Consider the following 18840-nt stretch of genomic DNA (forward strand, 5'->3'; position numbering starts at 1 on the left):
GGGATAACGTTAACAATGGTGACAGCCTTCTAAAACAGACTTCAATCCATGCAAGGAAAAGCTTACAAAATTATTAGATAATATTTAATAACTAACCATAGGAAGCTGGATGAAATCCTTTTGAAGGCTGAAAAAGAAACCACAAGAGACATGTCTCATTGCCCACATCTGTCTTTATAGGCTCATATACATTTTAAGTTTAAGAAGGCAATTAAGGCACAGTCCTGAGCTATTCTTGGAAAATATATAGTAAATCAGTTGGAATTTACAGATGCTTTCATCATCTTTGCACTCCTTCATGACACTGAATGTAACAAGTAGACAAGGTAGGGTAGAGCAGGATGCATGCAACAACTAGACAGGCACCTAGGGAGTGCCACAGATCACCAGAGCACAATATATAGTCTGCCTTTCTCCAGTGTTCTTTTGTGAATTCTGAGGCCTGATCCTGTGAGAGCACTAAGGGACACTGGGGAAGATGTGAGTGTTAAAACTGTATAAAGATATAGGCTGAAAAGCAGAGGGAGTTATATACCCTTAGCTGTGATCAGCCAAAGCATTTTCCTTACAGACTATCAATAGCAGCTGTGATTCTCAGATTTTAAAATGGCAACTTTAAAAGACAACTGAAGAGCAGCCTCTGCCAGTGCTGCAACCTGGGGCCGATAGTTTGATGGGAGCCCCGGATGGGGTGGGATAGAATCAGTGTAGATACACTGATGTGTTTTTTGAGGTTAGGTGACAAAGTATGCATGAAGATTACCAATTCAGCTCCTCAGGCAGAGTGAACAGAAAGTAGGGTTCCTGACCTTTGTGTGACAACATAGGGTATAACAGATTTCCCTGAGGGTCTACTGTCAAGAGCCACTACAGTAAAAGTTTCAGTCGTTGAACTGGGAAATCTTGGGTGTCTAGTACATGAAACAAACAGATGATGAATAAAAACCACATGATCATGGGGTTTATCACAGAAGTTAGTAGTAAAGTTATATGACTAAGTCTGACATTGAAAAGGTATAGAATTTTGGGTTTTTAGAAAGAAAAGGGGAAATTCAATTAAAACCACAACAAGATACTGTATTTCACATCCACCAGACTGGCAAAAATTAACAAGTTTGACAATGTGGGCTCTATATACTCTAGGCAAGACTACCCTCCCCTCGAACTCCACATCTGTTGGCTAAAGCTCCATTCCCTAAGCTCCAAATGCTCAGAATGAAGGATGGCCTTCCCCCAACCTTCATTTCTCCATCTTCAAGAGTTAAGCAAGCACTAGAGCTCCAAGTATTCCTGAATCAAGAGAAATCTAGTGTTCCATATGTTCCAGACAAGACCACCCCTCCCCTCGTCCTCCAAACCACAGTGGGCAAGAGGGGAGTCAAAACAGGGCTCCAAAGCACTAAATGCTCAGAATAAGATCACCTATTACCAGCCTCCTAACTCATTCCTTCCTGAAAATACTCCTGGCAAGATTCTCGAACTACCCCGCCCCCCCCTCACCCTCACAAGCTTCACTACCATTAACTGCTTGAAAGCCTGAGGACCAACCAATCTCATCATACTGTCCCTCTTTTTATGTCAATCACCACATGCAGCCCAGAGCTTCCTGGTTATACTTCATCCTCTTAGTCTCTAATCCCCATATGGCTCTGAGAGCAGTGAGATAATATCCCCTCCTCTTCTTTACTTTTTTTTCCCATAAAACATGTACCATTTTGATATTAAATATTTTAGCTATTTGTCTCTACTAAAACCTAAACTCCAAGAGTAGGGTGTTTTGTTTTTATTTACTGCTGTACATACCCAATAAACATTTCTTGAATGAATAAATAGCGAGACTATAGAGTAATTTGAATCCTTATACCCTAACACTAGGAGCATAAATTAGTATAAGCACTTTTGGAATTAATTTGGCATTATCAAATAAAGCTGAGGATGTGCATTTCCTGTAACTCAGTAATTCCACTCTCAGGTAACTACCCTAGAGAAAATTACACGTTTATTTAAAAACATGAATAAAAATATTCATGGTAGTTCTTTGTATAACAGCAAAATAACAACCAAAATGCCCAAGACAGTAGAATGGATAAAAAAAAATTGAGGTATTCCCACACAGACATAGATGAAACTCAAGAATATAATATTGAGCTCTACCCACCACCAGAGCCTCCCATCAAGCCTCTTAGATAGCCTCAACCACCAGAGGGCAGACAACAGAAGCAAGAAAAACTACAATCCTGCAGCCTGTGGACCAAAAACCACAGTTACAGAAAGACAGAGAAGATGAAAAGGCAGAGGGCTATGTACCAGATGAAGGAACAAGAAAAAACCCCAGAAAAACAACTAAATGAAGTGGAGATAGGCAACCTTCCAGAAAAAGAATTCAGAATAATGATAGTGAAGATGATCCAGGACCTCGGAATAAGAATGGAGGCAAAGATTGAGAAGATGCAAGAAATGATTAACAAAGACCTAGAAGAATTAAAGAACAAACAAACAGAGATGACCAATACAATAACTGAAATGAAAACTACACTAGAAGGAATCAATAGCAGAATAACTGAGGCAGAAGAACGGATAAGTGACCTGGAAGACAGAATGGTGGAATTCACTGCTGCGGAACAGACTAAAGAAAAAAGAATGAAAAGAAATGAAGACAGCCTAAGAGACCTCTGGGACAACATTAAACGCAACAACATTCGCATTATAGGGGTCCCAGAAGGAGAAGAGAGAGAGAAAGGACCAGAGAAAATATTTGAAGAGATTATAGTCGAAAACTTCCCTAACATGGGAAAGGAAATAGCCACCCAAGTCCAGGAAGCGCAGAGAGTCCCATACAGAATAAACCCAAGGAGAAACACGCCGAGACACATAGTAATCAAAGTGGCAAAAATTAAAGACAAAGAAAAATTACTGAAAGCAGCAAGGGAAAAACGACAAATAACATACAAGGGAACTCCCATAAGGTTAACAGCTGATTTCTCAGCAGAAACTCTGCAAGCCAGAAGGGAGTGGCATGATATACTTAAAGTGATGAAAGGGAAGAACCTACAACCAAGATTACTCTACCCGGCAAGGATCTCATTTAGATTTGATGGAGAAATCAAAAGCTTTACAGACAAGCAAAAGCTAAGAGAATTCAGCACCACCAAACCAGCTCTACAACAAATGCTAAAGGAACTTCTCTAAGTGGGAAACACAAGAGAAGAAAAGGACCTACAAAAACAAACCCAAAACAATTAAGAAAATGGTCATAGGAACATACATATCGATAATTACCTTAAACGTGAATGGATTAAATGCCCCAACCAAAAGACATAGACTGGCTGAATGGATACAAAAACAAGACCCATATATATGCTGTCTACAAGAGACCCACTTCAGACCTAGGGACACATACAGACTGAAAGTGAGGGGATGGAAAAAGATATTCCATGCAAATGGAAATCAAAAGAAAGCTGGAGTAGCTATACTCATATCAGATAAAATAGACTTTAAAATAAAGAATGTTACAAGAGACAAGGAAGGACACTACATAATGATCCAGGGATCAATCCAAGAAGAAGATATAACAATTATAAATATATATGCACCCAACATAGGAGCACCTCAATACATAAGGCAACTGCTAACAGCTATAAAAGAGGAAATCGACAGTAACACAATAATAGTGGGGGACTTTAACACCTCACTTACACCAATGGACAGATCATCCAAAATGAAAATAAATAAGGAAACAGAAGCTTTAAATGACACAATAGACCAGATAGATTTAATTGATATATATAGGACATTCCATCCAAAAACGGCAGATTACACGTTCTTCTCAAGTGCGCACGGAACATTCTCCAGGATAGATCACATCTTGGGTCACAAATCAAGCCTCAGTAAATTTAAGAAAATTGAAATCATATCAAGCATCTTTTCTGACCACAACGCTATGAGATTAGAAATGAATTACAGGGAAAAAAACGTAAAAAAGACAAACACATGGAGGCTAAACAATACGTTACTAAATAACCAAGAGATCACTGAAGAAATCAAACAGGAAATAAAAAAATACCTAGAGACAAATGACAATGAAAACACGACGACCCAAAACCTATGGGATGCAGCAAAAGCGGTTCTAAGAGGGAAGTTTATAGCTATACAAGCCTACCTCAAGAAACAAGAAAAATCTCAAGTAAACAATCTAACCTTACACCTAAAGAAACTAGAGAAAGAAGAACAAACAAAACCCAAAGTTAGCAGAAGGAAAGAAATCATAAAGATCAGAGCAGAAATAAATGAAATAGAAACAAAGAAAACAATAGCAAAGATCAATAAAACTAAAAGTTGGTTCTTTGAGAAGATAAACAAAATTGATAAGCCATTAGCCAGACTCATCAAGAAAAAGAGGGAGAGGACTCAAATCAATAAAATCAGAAATGAAAAAGGAGAAGTTACAACAGACACCGCAGAAATACAAAACATCCTAAGAGACTACTACAAGCAACTTTATGCCAATAAAATGGACAACCTGGAAGAAATGGACAAATTCTTAGAAAGGTATAACCTTCCAAGACTGAATCAGGAAGAAACAGAAAATATCAACAGACCAATCACAAGTAATGAAATTGAAACTGTGATTAAAAATCTTCCAACAAACAAAAGTCCAGGACCAGATGGCTTCACAGGTGAATTCTATCAAACATTTAGAGAAGAGCTAACACCCATCCTTCTCAAACTCTTCCAAAAAATTGCAGAGGAAGGAACACTCCCAAACTCATTCTATGAGGCCACCATCACCCTGATACCAAAACCAGACAAAGACACTACAAAAAAAGAAAATTACAGACCAATATCACTGATGAATATAGATGCAAAAATCCTCAACAAAATACTAGCAAACAGAATCCAACAACACATTAAAAGGATCATACACCACGATCAAGTGGGATTTATCCCAGGGATGCAAGGATTCTTCAATATACGCAGATCAATCAATGTGATACACCATATTAACAAATTGAAGAAGAAAAACCATATGATCATCTCAATAGATGCAGAAAAGGCTTTTGACAAAATTCAACACCCATTTATGATAAAAACTCTCCAGAAAGTGGGCATAGAGGGAACCTACCTCAACATAATAAAGGCCATATATGACAAACCCACAGCAAACATCATTCTCAATGGTGAAAAACTGAAAGCATTTCCTCTAAGATCAGGAACGAGACAAGGATGTCCACTCTCACCACTATTATTCAACATAGTTCTGGAAGTCCTAGCCACGGCAATCAGAGAAGAAAAAGAAATAAAAGGAATCCAAATCGGAAAAGAAGAAGTAAAACTGTCACTGTTTGCGGATGACATGATACTATACATAGAGAATCCTAAAACTGCCACCAGAAAACTGCTAGAGCTAATTAATGAATATGGTAAAGTTGCAGGTTACAAAATTAATGCACAGAAATCTCTTGCATTCCTATACACTAATGATGAAAAATCTGAAAGAGAAATTATGGAAACACTCCCATTTACCATTGCAACAAAAAGAATAAAATACCTAGGAATAAACCTACCTAGGGAGACAAAAGACCTGTATGCAGAAAACTATAAGACACTGATGAAAGAAATTAAAGATGATACCAACAGATGGAGAGATATACCATGTTCTTGGATTGGAAGAATCAACATTGTGAAAATGAGTATACTACCCAAAGCAATCTACAGATTCAATGCAATCCCTATCAAATTACCAATGGCATTTTTTACGGAGCTAGAACAAATCATCTTAAAATTGGTATGGAGACACAAAAGACCCCGAATAGCCAAAGCAGTCTTGAGGCAAAAAAATGGAGCTGGAGGAATCAGACTCCCTGACTTCAGACTATACTACAAAGCTACAGTAATCAAGACAATATGGTACTGGCACAAAAACAGAAACATAGATCAATGGAACAAGATAGAAAGCCCAGAGATTAACCCACGCACCTATGGTCAACTAATCTATGACAAAGGAGGCAAAGATATACAATGGAGAAAAGACAGTCTCTTCAATAAGTGGTGCTGGGAAAACTGGACAGCTACATGTAAAAGAATGAAATTAGAATACTCCCTAACACCATACACAAAAATAAACTCAAAATGGATTAGAGACCTAAATATAAGACTGGACACTATAAAACTCTTAGAGGAAAACATAGGAAGAACACTCCTTGACATAAATCACAGCAAGATCTTTTTTGATCCACCTCCTAGAGTAATGGAAATAAAAACAAAAATAAACAAGTGGGACCTAATGAAACTTCAAAGCTTTTGCACAGCAAAGGAAACCATAAACAAGACGAAAAGACAACCCTCAGAATGGGAGAAAATATTTGCAAATGAATCAACGGACAAAGGATTAATCTCCAAAATATATAAACAGCTCATTCAGCTCAATATCAAAGAAACAAACACCCCAATCCAAAAATGGGCAGAAGACCTAGACATTTCTCCAAAGAAGACATACAGACGGCCACGAAGCACATGAAAAGATGCTCAACATCACTAATTATTAGAGAAATGCAAATCAAAACTACAATGAGGTATCACCTCACTCCTGTTAGAATGGGCATCATCAGAAAATCTACAAACAACAAATGCTGGAGAGGGTGTGGAGAAAAGGGAACCCTCTTGCACTGTTGGTGGGAATGTAAATTGATACAGCCACTATGGAGAACAATATGGAGGTTCCTTAAAAAACTAAAAATAGAATTACCATATGACCCAGCAATCCCACTACTGGGCATATACCCAGAGAAAACCGTAATTCAAAAAGACACATGCACCTGAATGTTCATTGCAGCACTATTTACAATAGCCAGGTCATGGAAGCAACCTAAATGCCCATCAACAGACGAATGGATAAAGAAGTTGTGGTACATATATACAATGGAATATTACTCAGCCATAAAAAGGAACGAAATTGAGTCATTTGTTGAGACATGGATGGATCTAGAGACTGTCATACAGAGTGAAGTAAGTCAGAAAGAGAAAAACAAATATCGTATATTAATGCATGTATGTGGAACCTAGAAAAATGGTACAGATGAGCCAGTTTGCAGGGCAGAAGTTGAGACACAGATGTAGAGAATGGACATATGGACACCAAGGGGGAAAACTGCGGTGAGGTGGGGATGGTGGTGTGCTGAATTGGGCGATCGGGATTGACATGTATACACTGATGTGTATAAAACTGATGCCTAATAAGAACCTGCAGTATAAAAAAACAAACAAAAGAACTAAAAAAAAAAAAAAAAAAAAAAAAAAGAATATAATATTGAGCTGAAATATAAAGAGCAAGTAGCAGAAGAATACACACATACTCACTCTCTTATATAGTTTCCATTTACATAAAGTTTCAATATATTGCTTAGGAATAAATATGCAATAAAGCTAAAAAGAAAAGGATAAGTACAAGGATAACTATTACCTTTGATGGGATAGGGAAGGGAATGGGATCGGGAAAGGCATACAGAGTATTTCAAAGATAACTGTAAACATTTTTTCTTTGAAGGTACAAGAATGCATCATAAATCATAATAGTTGGAGGTACAAGAATGCATCATAAATCATAATAGTTTACATAATCTCTATTCAATATTTATTTTTCTACTTCTGTCTTCATTTTTACTTTTTTTAACTTTTAATTTTTATTGGAGTACAGGTGATTTACATGTTGTGTTAGTTTCAGGTGTACAGCAAAGTGGATCAGTTATACATCTACATATATCCACTCTTTTTTAGATTCTTTTCCCAAATAGATCATTACAGAGTACTGAAAAGAGTTAGTTCCCTGTGCTATACAGTAGGTTCTTATTAGTTATCTATTTTATATATAGTAGTGCGTATATGTTAATCCCAATCTCTATTCAATATTTTATAATTAAAAAAAGAAAAGAGTAGAGTGGAAAATAGCAGCAAAACCAACTTTCACACTGTGGACAAGAAGACCAGGAGCAGTTACTCTGCTCAGAGGCAAAGTGGGTGACTGAGGAAAAGAGGAGTCCTACAGAAAGACATGGATCTTTGTTTTTCTCATAATATTGGAAGCAACTATCTCTTCATGGAAATAAAGGAACAGAAAATATATTGTAAATCAACTATACTTCAATTTAAAAAATCTCTATGGAAAGAAAAAAGAAATAAGGTAAAAGAGGCTTACCTAATGTTAATTAATGGAATTAATTTTTCCATTAGGCTACCTAATGGAAAAGAAAGTTTATCTTGGCATACTCCATAAAGGCATGCATCTGTGTACAGGACTTTCTTTTTTCATACGGTGCCTTTGTGCAAATTAGAAAAAAAAAAAAATGTGTGCAAATTAGAAAAAAAGTACCCTCCTTCCAGGCAAGATGAAGCCCAAAGAACCTCACTTGGCCAGATATTCAACAGAAAAACTCCCATCTCTGAAATAATAATACTTTTTTTTTTTTTTTTTTGGCCGTGCACGGAGCATACCGGTATCTTAGCTCCCGGCCAAGGATTGAACCTGCACCCCCTACAGTGGAACTGCAGAGTCTTAACCACTGGACCACCAGGGAAGTCCCCAAGATAATAATACTTAATAACAATAGCTAATACTGACTGAACGTCACTATCTGTTCTAATACATGTAATACATTTTACATGTATTAACTCATGTAATTCTTACAATAATCCACTCTATAGTTAAAGAAAGAGAGGTTGAGCAACTTGCCCAGAGTCACACAGGTCTTTGTAGAGAAATCAGTATTTGAATTCAAGAAGATTGGTTCCAGAGCCTGTACTCTTAACCACTATAAGATACTGCCTTTCTGAAGCAGTGACTGTTAAGTTTTAGAAAACCCTTTCATAAGCTATTTGCAAAGCTACAGGATACTCTTCAATTGTGCGTATTATATTAAAGCGGGGGTGGGAGAAACTCTCTCCCATAATTTTCCACTTTCACACACAAAAATCCAGGATACGTTTCAGGGAGTCCTAAATTCCCTGAAATTACACATAAAATTTTTTATGTACACATGTGCATTTTTTTCTGGAAAGAGAGTACAGCTGATCCTTGAACAACGTGGGGGTTAGGGGTGCCAACCCTCAAGTAATCAAAAATCTGCATGTAACTTACAGTCAGCCCTTCGTATATGCAGTTCCTCTGTAGCCATCGTTCTGCATCCTCGGATTCAATCAACCACAGACCGTGTAGTACTGAAATATTTATTGTTGAAAAAAATCTGCATGTAAGTGGACCCACACAATTCAAACTGTGTTGTTCAAAGGTCAACTGTATACACTTTTAGATTCCCAAAGGAATCTGAAATGGTTCAGAACCATTGAGCATGAATGGTTCCTAATCATTCTACCATCAAAGGCAATTTTTATTCCTGGCACCCCCCTCCCCAGATCTCAATGTGGAAGGATCCCTGAACAACTACCATTCTTGTAATAACTTCGTTTTCTCATTTTATTAATTAGACATGTAGATCTGCCAATCAGAACTTCTAATAAAAACAAGAAAAAAACTAGTGTTAATAGCCCTGATTTAGAAATTTTCAATATTTTAAATTACAGATAATATTCAAAATGCCTATAACATAAAGTCAGAGAGATTTCAGCTATTCTGGATTTGCTTCCTTCCTCAACTCCATTAGCTTAAGTCAAAAGTGGTTGATTTGAGGTAAATGTATGATTACCACTAGGCTTGTAGAAATGCAAAAAATACCTTGGGAACCACCATTACTCAACTGATTATTGTTTAAGTTATTGAGGAAACCACCATGTACTAGGCCCAATGCCAAATTCTATACATACAGAGAGAAAAATCTTACAGAGCTTCCAGATGTCCAGGGAATCCAGATTGGAACCAATGCTTTAGGTAAAGACTACGGGCTTTTCAATGGATATAAAAAGATTGCCTGTAGAGATCACAGGAAATTCAGGAAGGCCCACAGAAGTTGGAATGTCCTTATCTTCAAGCGAACCTTGAAGCCAACAACAGTGGGCAAAAAACAAATTTAAAGGGCTTCCCTACCACATAAATGCTATACAGTCATCTTTCAGTATCAGTGGGGGATTCGTTCCAGGACCACCCACAGATACCAAAATGCACGGACCAGACGGACACTCAAGTCCCTTACATAAAATGGCGTAGTATCTGCATATAACCCACGCACATCCTGCTGTATACTTTAAATCATCTCAAGATTACTTATAATACCTAATATAATGTAAATGCTATGTAAATAGCTGCCAGAGCACAGCAAGTTCAAGTTTCGCTTTTTGGAACTTTCTGAATTTTTTTTCACAAATATTTTCTATCAGATTTTTTTTTTTTTTTTTCTTTTTTTGGCTGCGTTGCATGGCTCATGGGATCTTAGTTCCCCGACCAGAAATTGAACCTGGGCCTTGGCAGTGAAAGTGCCAAGTCCTAAGCACTGAACCAGCGGGGAACTTCCCAGATCAGACTTCTTGTGTATGAGAACTAAAGCAAATTTAAGATTCTTCCTGCAGATTTATTAGAGGAAAATTTAGAAAATAAACACTTTAACATCAAAACAGAAAATGCAGTTCTATTTAAACCAGTGAAATTTACACTACTAATGATGGCAGCTTAATACATATTAAATAATTATCATCTCTAAATATTGAGTCTGTATCATTCTTCGCTATTTCCTGAATGGACGTTAGTAAGCTAGCTCAAATCTGCCTCTGATAAACAAAAATTCTCTTGTTCTTTTTATTTATTTATTTATTTGGTTGCACTGGGTCTTAGTTGTGACAGGTGGGCTCCTTAGTTGTGGCATGCATGTGGTATCTAGTTCCCTGACCAGGGATCGAACCTGGGCCCCCTGCATTGGGAGCTCGGAGTCCTATCCACTGTGCCAGAAGGGAAGTCCCTCTTGTTCTTTTTAGTGATAGGATAATATAAGTTTCAGATTGAGTCAGGACTGGGATGACTTCTCCAGGCAAACATATCACTTAAACTTCAGCCTCAGCCAAGTCCTCATATGATATATAAAATCAAAAGAACAGACACACAGAAAAAATATAAATGCTCTAAATTTTCTTGCGTATCCATTTTAAATATTTTCTCCCATGGAATAATTTATTCTAACACTACTCAATAATCAAAACTATTTTTTGTATGAGACAGCTTCTCTGATAAGTTTCATATACAAAGTGAAATCTCAAGAACTTCATATTTCATTAACTAGTTCTGAATTTAGATGTTGGGAGATTAAAGAGTATGAAAAAAAAGAATCACTCTTCTTTTTAAATTCACATAATCTAAAATAATTCTTTGCTTAAAATATATTATGAAAATACATGCTCCTGAAAAACGTTTTCAGCCTGTTTTGTGAGGAACTACTTTTAATTTGGCAAAGTCTTGAGATCACAGAGAGAAGGCACAATCTTCAACACTGTTTAGCACACACACTGTTCCCTCTTACGAAAATAGATAAGCCAAACAAAAAATATGATCTTGAGTCACCCAGGAGTTGAGAAACAGGGAACTCCCTGAGTGTCCAGTGGTTAGGACTCCGAGCTCTCACTGTCAAGGACTTGGGTTCAATCCCTGGTTGGGGAACTAAGATCCCACAAGCCTTGCGGTGCAGCCAAAAATAAAAAATAAAAAAAATAAGGAACTGACAAACATAACAGGTGTGTGTGTGCATTGCTGGCATTCCATAAAGGGGAACAACTGGTTTAGAAATTTACTGGTGCATTTCAATCTACTTTGCCCTAATGGACAAAAGTCCATGGTTCAAATTCTATCTACAGTTTCAATTTAAAACACCAGCAGCCAAACCTTTAGTTAATATGCAGTTTTCAACAGTGAGACCTAGTGCTAAGGTTAGGTATTTCTATACTTGTACCAGCTATTTGTGTCTGTGTTGAAAACTAAGTATCTAAGTCTTGCCCACGCCTCTGCACCATATCCACTGTCATAATATGCCAGGATTATTATTTTCAAGATTTCCCACTCATTTCCCAGTGTTTTCACTAAATAGTACTTATTCCATATTTTTGAAAGGGAGGTTGAGAAAGTACTAAAAACTAGAAACAAAAAGCACTCCACTTACTTTCTTAGGGAACTGTTTCTTATACAGGGACTGGATGCCTGGAGCAGTTCAGAGATAAATTTTTTCTGAGGATAGAAAGTCTTCCTTTCCTTCTTACCCCCTCCCAACTCCCTTGATTTGTATTTCAGGTTTAGGCTGACCCACGCAGAGGCAAAAAGCAACACACAAAGATCAAAGAGTTTGCCACGATTTCCAACAGTGGGTGGCATAACTGATTCCCAGTTTTAGCTCAACTCTTCTAATCATCTTTAGTATCTACAGGAAGCCAGCACATTTTTATTAAACGTTTTATTTTGAACTAATTTTAAACTTGTAGAAGAGTTGCAAAAATAGTGCAGGGAGTTCCTTATATCCTTTACCCAGTTTCTCCTAAAGTCAACATCTCATAAAATAGTTACAAAACCAAGAAATTAACATTGGTACAAGTCAATTAACTAAACTACAGACTGCTCAAATTTTACCCGTTTCTCCACTAATGTCCCTTTTCTGTTCCACAGTCCAATCTGGGATTCCCCCACTGCATTTAGTTGTCAATTCTCCTGAGTCTCCAATCTGTGACAGTTTCTGTCTCTAATTATCTTTTGTGACCTTTCCTGGTCTTTGTGACCTTGACACTTTTGAAAAGTACTGGCCAGTTATTTTGTAGAATGTCCCTCAATTTGTGAGTAAAAAGATAAAGAGTTTATGCATTTTTGGCAAGAATAACACCACAGAAATGATGTTGAGTCCTTCTAAGTGCATCATATCACTGGGGTCATGAGGTCTGTATGTCTTATTACTGGTGACGTTAACCTCAATCAGTTGGTTATAACACGGTATCTCCACTGTAAAGTTATTATTTTTCCTTTGTAGCTAATAATTATCTTGGGGAGATACTTTGAGACTATGCAAATACCCTGATTTTCCTCAAACTTTCACCTAACAGTATTATAGGTAGATTTTATCTGCAATAATTACTACGCAGCTGTTTGTCTAATAGTGATTTTCTGTTTCCTTTTTACCATGTTTACTCATTGGAATTCTTCTCTAAGAAAGAGCTGTCCCTTCTTGAATCCTATTTATTTATCAACTATGTCAGTATGGACTCATGGCCACTTACTTTATTCTATGGGTTAAAATCCAGTACTACCATTACTCATTTTATTACTCAGGTTATTCCAACTTTGGCCATCAAGCTCCTTCAAGTTGCTCCTGCGTCCTTTCAACAAGCTCCCAAACCTTTTTGAGCATTTACTTAATTTCAAGCACCACAAGATGTTCCAGGCTCACCTTGTATTTTCCCTGACTTAGACCTGGAATCAAGTACTTCTCAAAAAAAAAAAAAAAAAAAAAAAACTCTAGTTCCTTTTATCAGAGGATAGTGTTTAAAAACAAGACCTGGGTGCTCATTGCTACTGGGGTTTCACCATGGGGCCAACAATTTGGACAACCCCCACTATTATTTGTTTCCTTACTAAACTCATTAGCTGGAAATCATTAGCATCACCTGGGAACCTATTAGAAATGCAAACTCTTGGGCCCCACCCCAGACCTACCAGACTAGAATCTTTGAGGGTCTGGTGCAGGAATTTGTTTTAACAGGCTCACAAGATGATTCTGATGCTCCCTATAAAATTTAAGAAACACTTACAAAACACTGCTTAAATGAAGAAGAGTTAGCTTTCCATCACTATAAACCCTATGTTTACTATGTTTATCCCTAATAAAAAAAGGGAAAATTTACTTTTTTTTTGGAAAATTTACTCTTAATAACTTGTGCATAAATTATATTTTTACTGCCACAACTAATAAAACTATAGGTGAATGCCTCATCTGTTAAGGCACTGAACACTTCCCTACTCTCCTTTGTTGTCCTACAAAACTTTTTTTACATGTGGTGGTCATGGTAGTTATAAAGTACAAATACTGTTACTCTTATACAAAGAAGTTGTAAGTCACCCTGCAGGATCATCTCCTGCCTACATATATGACTCAACATCCATATAGTGAATCTATAAATATGAAATCCTCGCAGCACAGTCCTCTAAAATCAGACTGCCTAGGCCTGAATGACTGCTCCAGCACCTGACTTGGTGAACTCTGCCCTATTTCCCTGGTTTTCTTAACCACAAAATGGAATAACTACCCAGATGAAAGAAGCATTATGAGGGTTAAAGTGATAATGTGCAGCACTTACGGCTATGGGGGCACAAAAGAAGTCTCAGGATGTGTTTATTATTATTTGAACTGTTAAGTAAAAGTGCAACTAGACGTTTTATTTTTTGGAATGGGAAAAGCAAGTGGAGACTGTGCTAAAGGAAAGTTCTGCTGTTTCTTCACTAGTAGATCAAAATAAAGGCAGAACCAGAAAGCTCTATTTATATAATTAAAACAAAACCCCCAGAAGTTTACAAATTAATGTTTTAAATTTGCCTTTTTGCAAAAATGTTATTATATTTACATTATGTACACCCATGATCAAGGGCTAAAGAAGAGTATATAAAAATAAAAACAATTTGATTTGTTCAGGTAGTGGAATTATAAGTGAATTTTCTTCCTTTCTATTTTGATTATCAAAACCATGTGCCGCTTCCTTTAATATTAGTAAAGAAGAAAGTAGTCCAATTAGTAATAACTGGTTCCACTTACTGAGTCCTTAAATCCATTTAATATTCCAAATAACCTTATGACTCTCCACTTTAAAGATGAGGTAATGGGCTCAAAAAGATAAAGCAACCTGCCCAAGCCACAAAGTGACAGAACAGGAATTCAAACTCAGCTCTGACTCTTAAGTCTACGCTCATAACCAATGTTGGAGACATCTTTCTTTATTCACAAATGCTTGATTTGCTGTGCAAAACTTACGATAAAGTATAATCACTATATTGACTTATCTCTTGTGGGACACAGTAGTCATCATAAAATATAGACTATTAATGAAATTTTAACACAATTAAAATTCTAAATGAAAAATGAAAAACAGCATAAAGCAGACAAGGTTTCTCTGAGCAAACTTTCCTTCAGGAAATTCAAGTGCCACTTCAGAGAAATGTGGATTTCCATGGTATACAGTTTAAAATTACCTCCTAGGCAAAAATAAATTATATACAAGACGCTATACATTATTTAAATACCCAATAATCCTCAAATAATTAGCTAAATTCTTGTTACTTTATTTGTTAATTATAGAAGCTCTCAGGCTAGTATTATCTCTACACTAGGAAGAAAAACAAGTGAAGTAGAGCTTCAATGAGTCACTTATGGTTAGATAAACCAGCAGTAAAGCTGGTAATCAAGTTCTGGGCTCTGCATTCAGCATAATAAGCATTACTCAGGAGAGACTCCCAAAGTTTTCACAGCAAATGTCAGTTTTTCAAACTGTTCTAATCCACACAAAGGCTTCCAGGAACATTTTTAGTTCCTCTACCAGTAAGTTCCTTTTTAAATTAAATTATTTCCCACTGACCATTTATATACTAATCCTGTGCTTGAAAAACAAAACTGATAAATATGGATAACAGCCACAGCCCTAATTCTTAACAGAGACAAGGAAAGGATCTCTCATATAGATCCAAAATAAAGTGTTTTAAAACCTAAAGATAGGTAAAATTGAAACTGTGTTGAATCAGATTAAGGTTAACTGATTTCTGGAACTGTGTATAAAGTCTAACAATTAAGCACTACTGATTAAGTAGAGAGTAAACTTTTTTGAAGGAAGGAAAAAGGGGTAAACTTTCTCGGGTATGAAATACAATTGGGAATACATATATAATATGTAATTAATTGGCAATTGCAGGGTCTTACTAAAACTTAAAACTTCGCTCTTTTTAGCACCATTAAGACTAAAAGGCAGGGGTGGCAAGTGAGGGATGGCGGGGCGGGGGGAGAACACGGACACTATCTTATAAAGATTAAAAAGACGAATGATGAGATCCTGTTAAGCATGAAGGTAAAGGGAGTAATCAACACCTGCACTAGTAGATTTCCCGTTTACATTTGACCCCTATAGGAATTCTGCTTCTCGTCTCAAAGTCCAAACCAAACATTTATTCCCACCTCATTCTGTTTAACGTTTATACGATTCTGTTTCTCTTTTTTCACTCCAAAACAAAAATATACCTCCAACCTTACTCCGTTTAAGGTTTTTGCGGTAAGGAGGTGGGGGTGGGGAAGGACCGTTTCTGAAAGATATTTAAAAAGAAGGTATCAGATCAAATATTAAAACATTGAAAAGTTGTATACACGTTTTACTTACAAATTCTAGCGGGGTTTTAAATCGTCGACTGTCAATGTCAGGAGAGCCCTTCGAGCGTTCTTTCTGCTCCACAACGCTGGGCTGCACCCCTCGGACGCGGCGGAACAGAACGTCGTCCCGTCCCTGCCCACGTGACCGCGACCTCCGCGGGGAGGGTAGGCGCCCGCGGAATGCTGGGACTGGTAGGCGCCGGCCCCTCCTCCCCGCAGGCGGCCAGCGGCCGAGCTGGAGGCTGGAGGCGTGGTGAGTGCAGCGGCACAACCCCAAGCTTCCCCGCGTTCTCGGGCTGCTACCAGACCCGGAGGCAGGCATCCCTGCAAGACCCTGGAGGACCCTAAGCCCTCATAAAGACCTAAAGTTCATAGGCTCGAAGAACCAATGGAACCAACACAGTGAGAGGCACTAGCCAATGATACTGGCAAGCACCAGTCAGACTTGACTTAGAAGCCGGCCTCTACCATTACGAGGTGCGTCCTCAAACGAGTTGCTTAATCTAAGCCTGAGTTTGCTCTTGTCAAATGCAGACAACGCTACATACATAGTACCTCATAAGGTGGTTGTGAGTAAATGAGCTAATGTACATAACAGTGTCTACTAAACGACATTAGTAAATGATGAATAAAAAATAGCTATTATCTTAATCTATTAATTTTATAAAAATGAAAGTTGAGAGATGGCAAGCAATTTACGCAAGAACACATAATTGGTTAAGGGCAAAATCAAGTAAGTCTAGGGCTTCCCTGGTGGCGCAGTGGTTGAGAATCTGCCTGCCAATGCAGGGGACACGGGTTCGAGCCCTGGTCTGGGAAGATCCCACATGCCGCGGAGCAACTAGGCCCGTGAGCCACAGTTACTGAGCCTGCGCGTCTGGAGCCTGTGCCCGGCAACAAGAGAGGCCGCGACAGTGAAAGGCCCGCACATCGCGATGAAGAGTGGCCCCCGCTTGCCGCAACTAGAAAGAGCCCTCGCACAGAAACGAAGACCCAACACAGACAAAAATAAAAAATAAAAATAAAAAAGTCAAGTAAGTCTAAAAGTCCTGTTCCTGACCTGCACCAATTCAACATAGAGGAAATCTACTCACATAAATCTCACTTCCCCTTTCCTTATTTTTTCCCATTAACACTCCTGACCAACACACTATTGTACTTATTTTGATTTTTATCTGACTCCCATAGAATAAAAAATAAATAAAGCCTAGAAGGCAGGGAGGGTTGTCTTTTGGTCTCTTCTTTTACTGCTGTATCCCCAGCACCTAGAACAGGGTTTGCCTAGTACATAGCACTAGCTCAATAATTTATTGGATTACTGATTCTTCATGTAACTGATTTTTTGGTGTCTTCACCTCTCAACCATCCTTTTTTGGCAGAAGACACGGGATTTGGAAACATTCTTAGATGCTGTTTAATTGACTGCAATTTCTAATTCAACAAAGAATAAGTGGAAGACTTTTCTAGTCACTTCATTTCTAGACATTTTCATTTGTATTAACCGTCTTTAAAATATTTTTTCTATCACTTGTGAGAATGGGGAATAAATGCAGCTAGCTACTGTCTTTACTTCCTCTTATTTAATATTTCAATCATCTTTTCCTTATTAAAAATAGTTTCCTCTTTCTACTAAGATATAATCCCAAAGTTATTTCTCTATCTGATCAAAAGTGTGTATATTATGCACAATGAATTGATAAATGCTTTCTCAGTAAACAGGATTTCTGCTTACCCTAAACAAAAAACTCATGTACAAAAATTATCTTATTATTTTAAAATAAAATGTTTCATAAAAATAGCTGCTTTATTTAGAAATCCAGTGTCAAGAACATTAGATTTCTAGACTTAGGCCTAATAGCTAGGTCCTTAAATTGCCAGCCATTTGACTTGAATTATAATTTTTTGTATATCTGTCTTCCCTAGTATATGGCAAATTCCCTCAGGGTAAAGAACACTCTCATTAACTTAATTCATATATTTATTAAGCATCTATTCTGTGTTTAATAAATATATGAACTAAATTGATGAGTATATTCTTTGTTGTAATCATTTCTTCTCGTGTTCTCTTTTGATTCACTGAATTCCTCTACATATCTCAAACTCCCAAAGTAACTGTTTAACATCTGGAGCTCATGCTTCCTCTCTTGGTATTGGCAGCCCAGCAATTCCCTTATAATAGTAGCTATGAGTCTGTCTCTGTAATGTCACCTCTTTTAGGCCACCCTTGTAGTTTGGAAAACATCTACAGCAGAATATCTGGTTTGACAAGGGTTTACCTTTACCTCCCAGTTAGTGATGAAAGTTGGTATTTGTAAAGTTGCTAAGGTGTGGGAGGCACGTATGGCAGAGCTAGGATTATGTATCCTTCTTACCTAAAGAGGGAAAATCCTAAGCAAATATATGTGTTAATGCTAAATTAAAGTCGCCGTTCCTCTGATTTTACTTCAAGCTTCTCATGTTTCTTTGAAAACCATTCCTCTTACAAGCATTTTTAATTACAAAATAACACATGTACTGAATATTCAATAAT

General features: G+C 37.3%; 1 protein-coding gene across 2 annotated transcripts in view; it reads right to left on the minus strand.

Moving 5' to 3' along the window:
- The window catches only part of TOR1AIP2 (torsin 1A interacting protein 2), a 43612-nt gene extending 27158 nt beyond the window's left edge, over positions 1–16454 (minus strand). Inside the window, exons 1-2 of one of the 2 annotated variants that reach the window (XM_028168014.2) lie at positions 16321–16450; positions 9131–9210 (exon numbers count right to left, since the gene is read on the minus strand). The gene's annotated coding sequence lies outside the window, so the exon portion shown is untranslated. Of the gene's footprint in view, positions 1–9130; positions 9211–16320 lie in introns of both variants that reach the window. The other variant, XM_007188211.3, reaches the window with a different exon arrangement.
- Between the last annotated feature and the right edge of the window lie 2386 nt (positions 16455–18840).

The sequence above is a fragment of the Balaenoptera acutorostrata genome, chromosome 1, assembly GCF_949987535.1.
Source record: "Balaenoptera acutorostrata chromosome 1, mBalAcu1.1, whole genome shotgun sequence".
In the NCBI taxonomy this organism is placed as follows: domain Eukaryota; kingdom Metazoa; phylum Chordata; class Mammalia; order Artiodactyla; family Balaenopteridae; genus Balaenoptera; species Balaenoptera acutorostrata.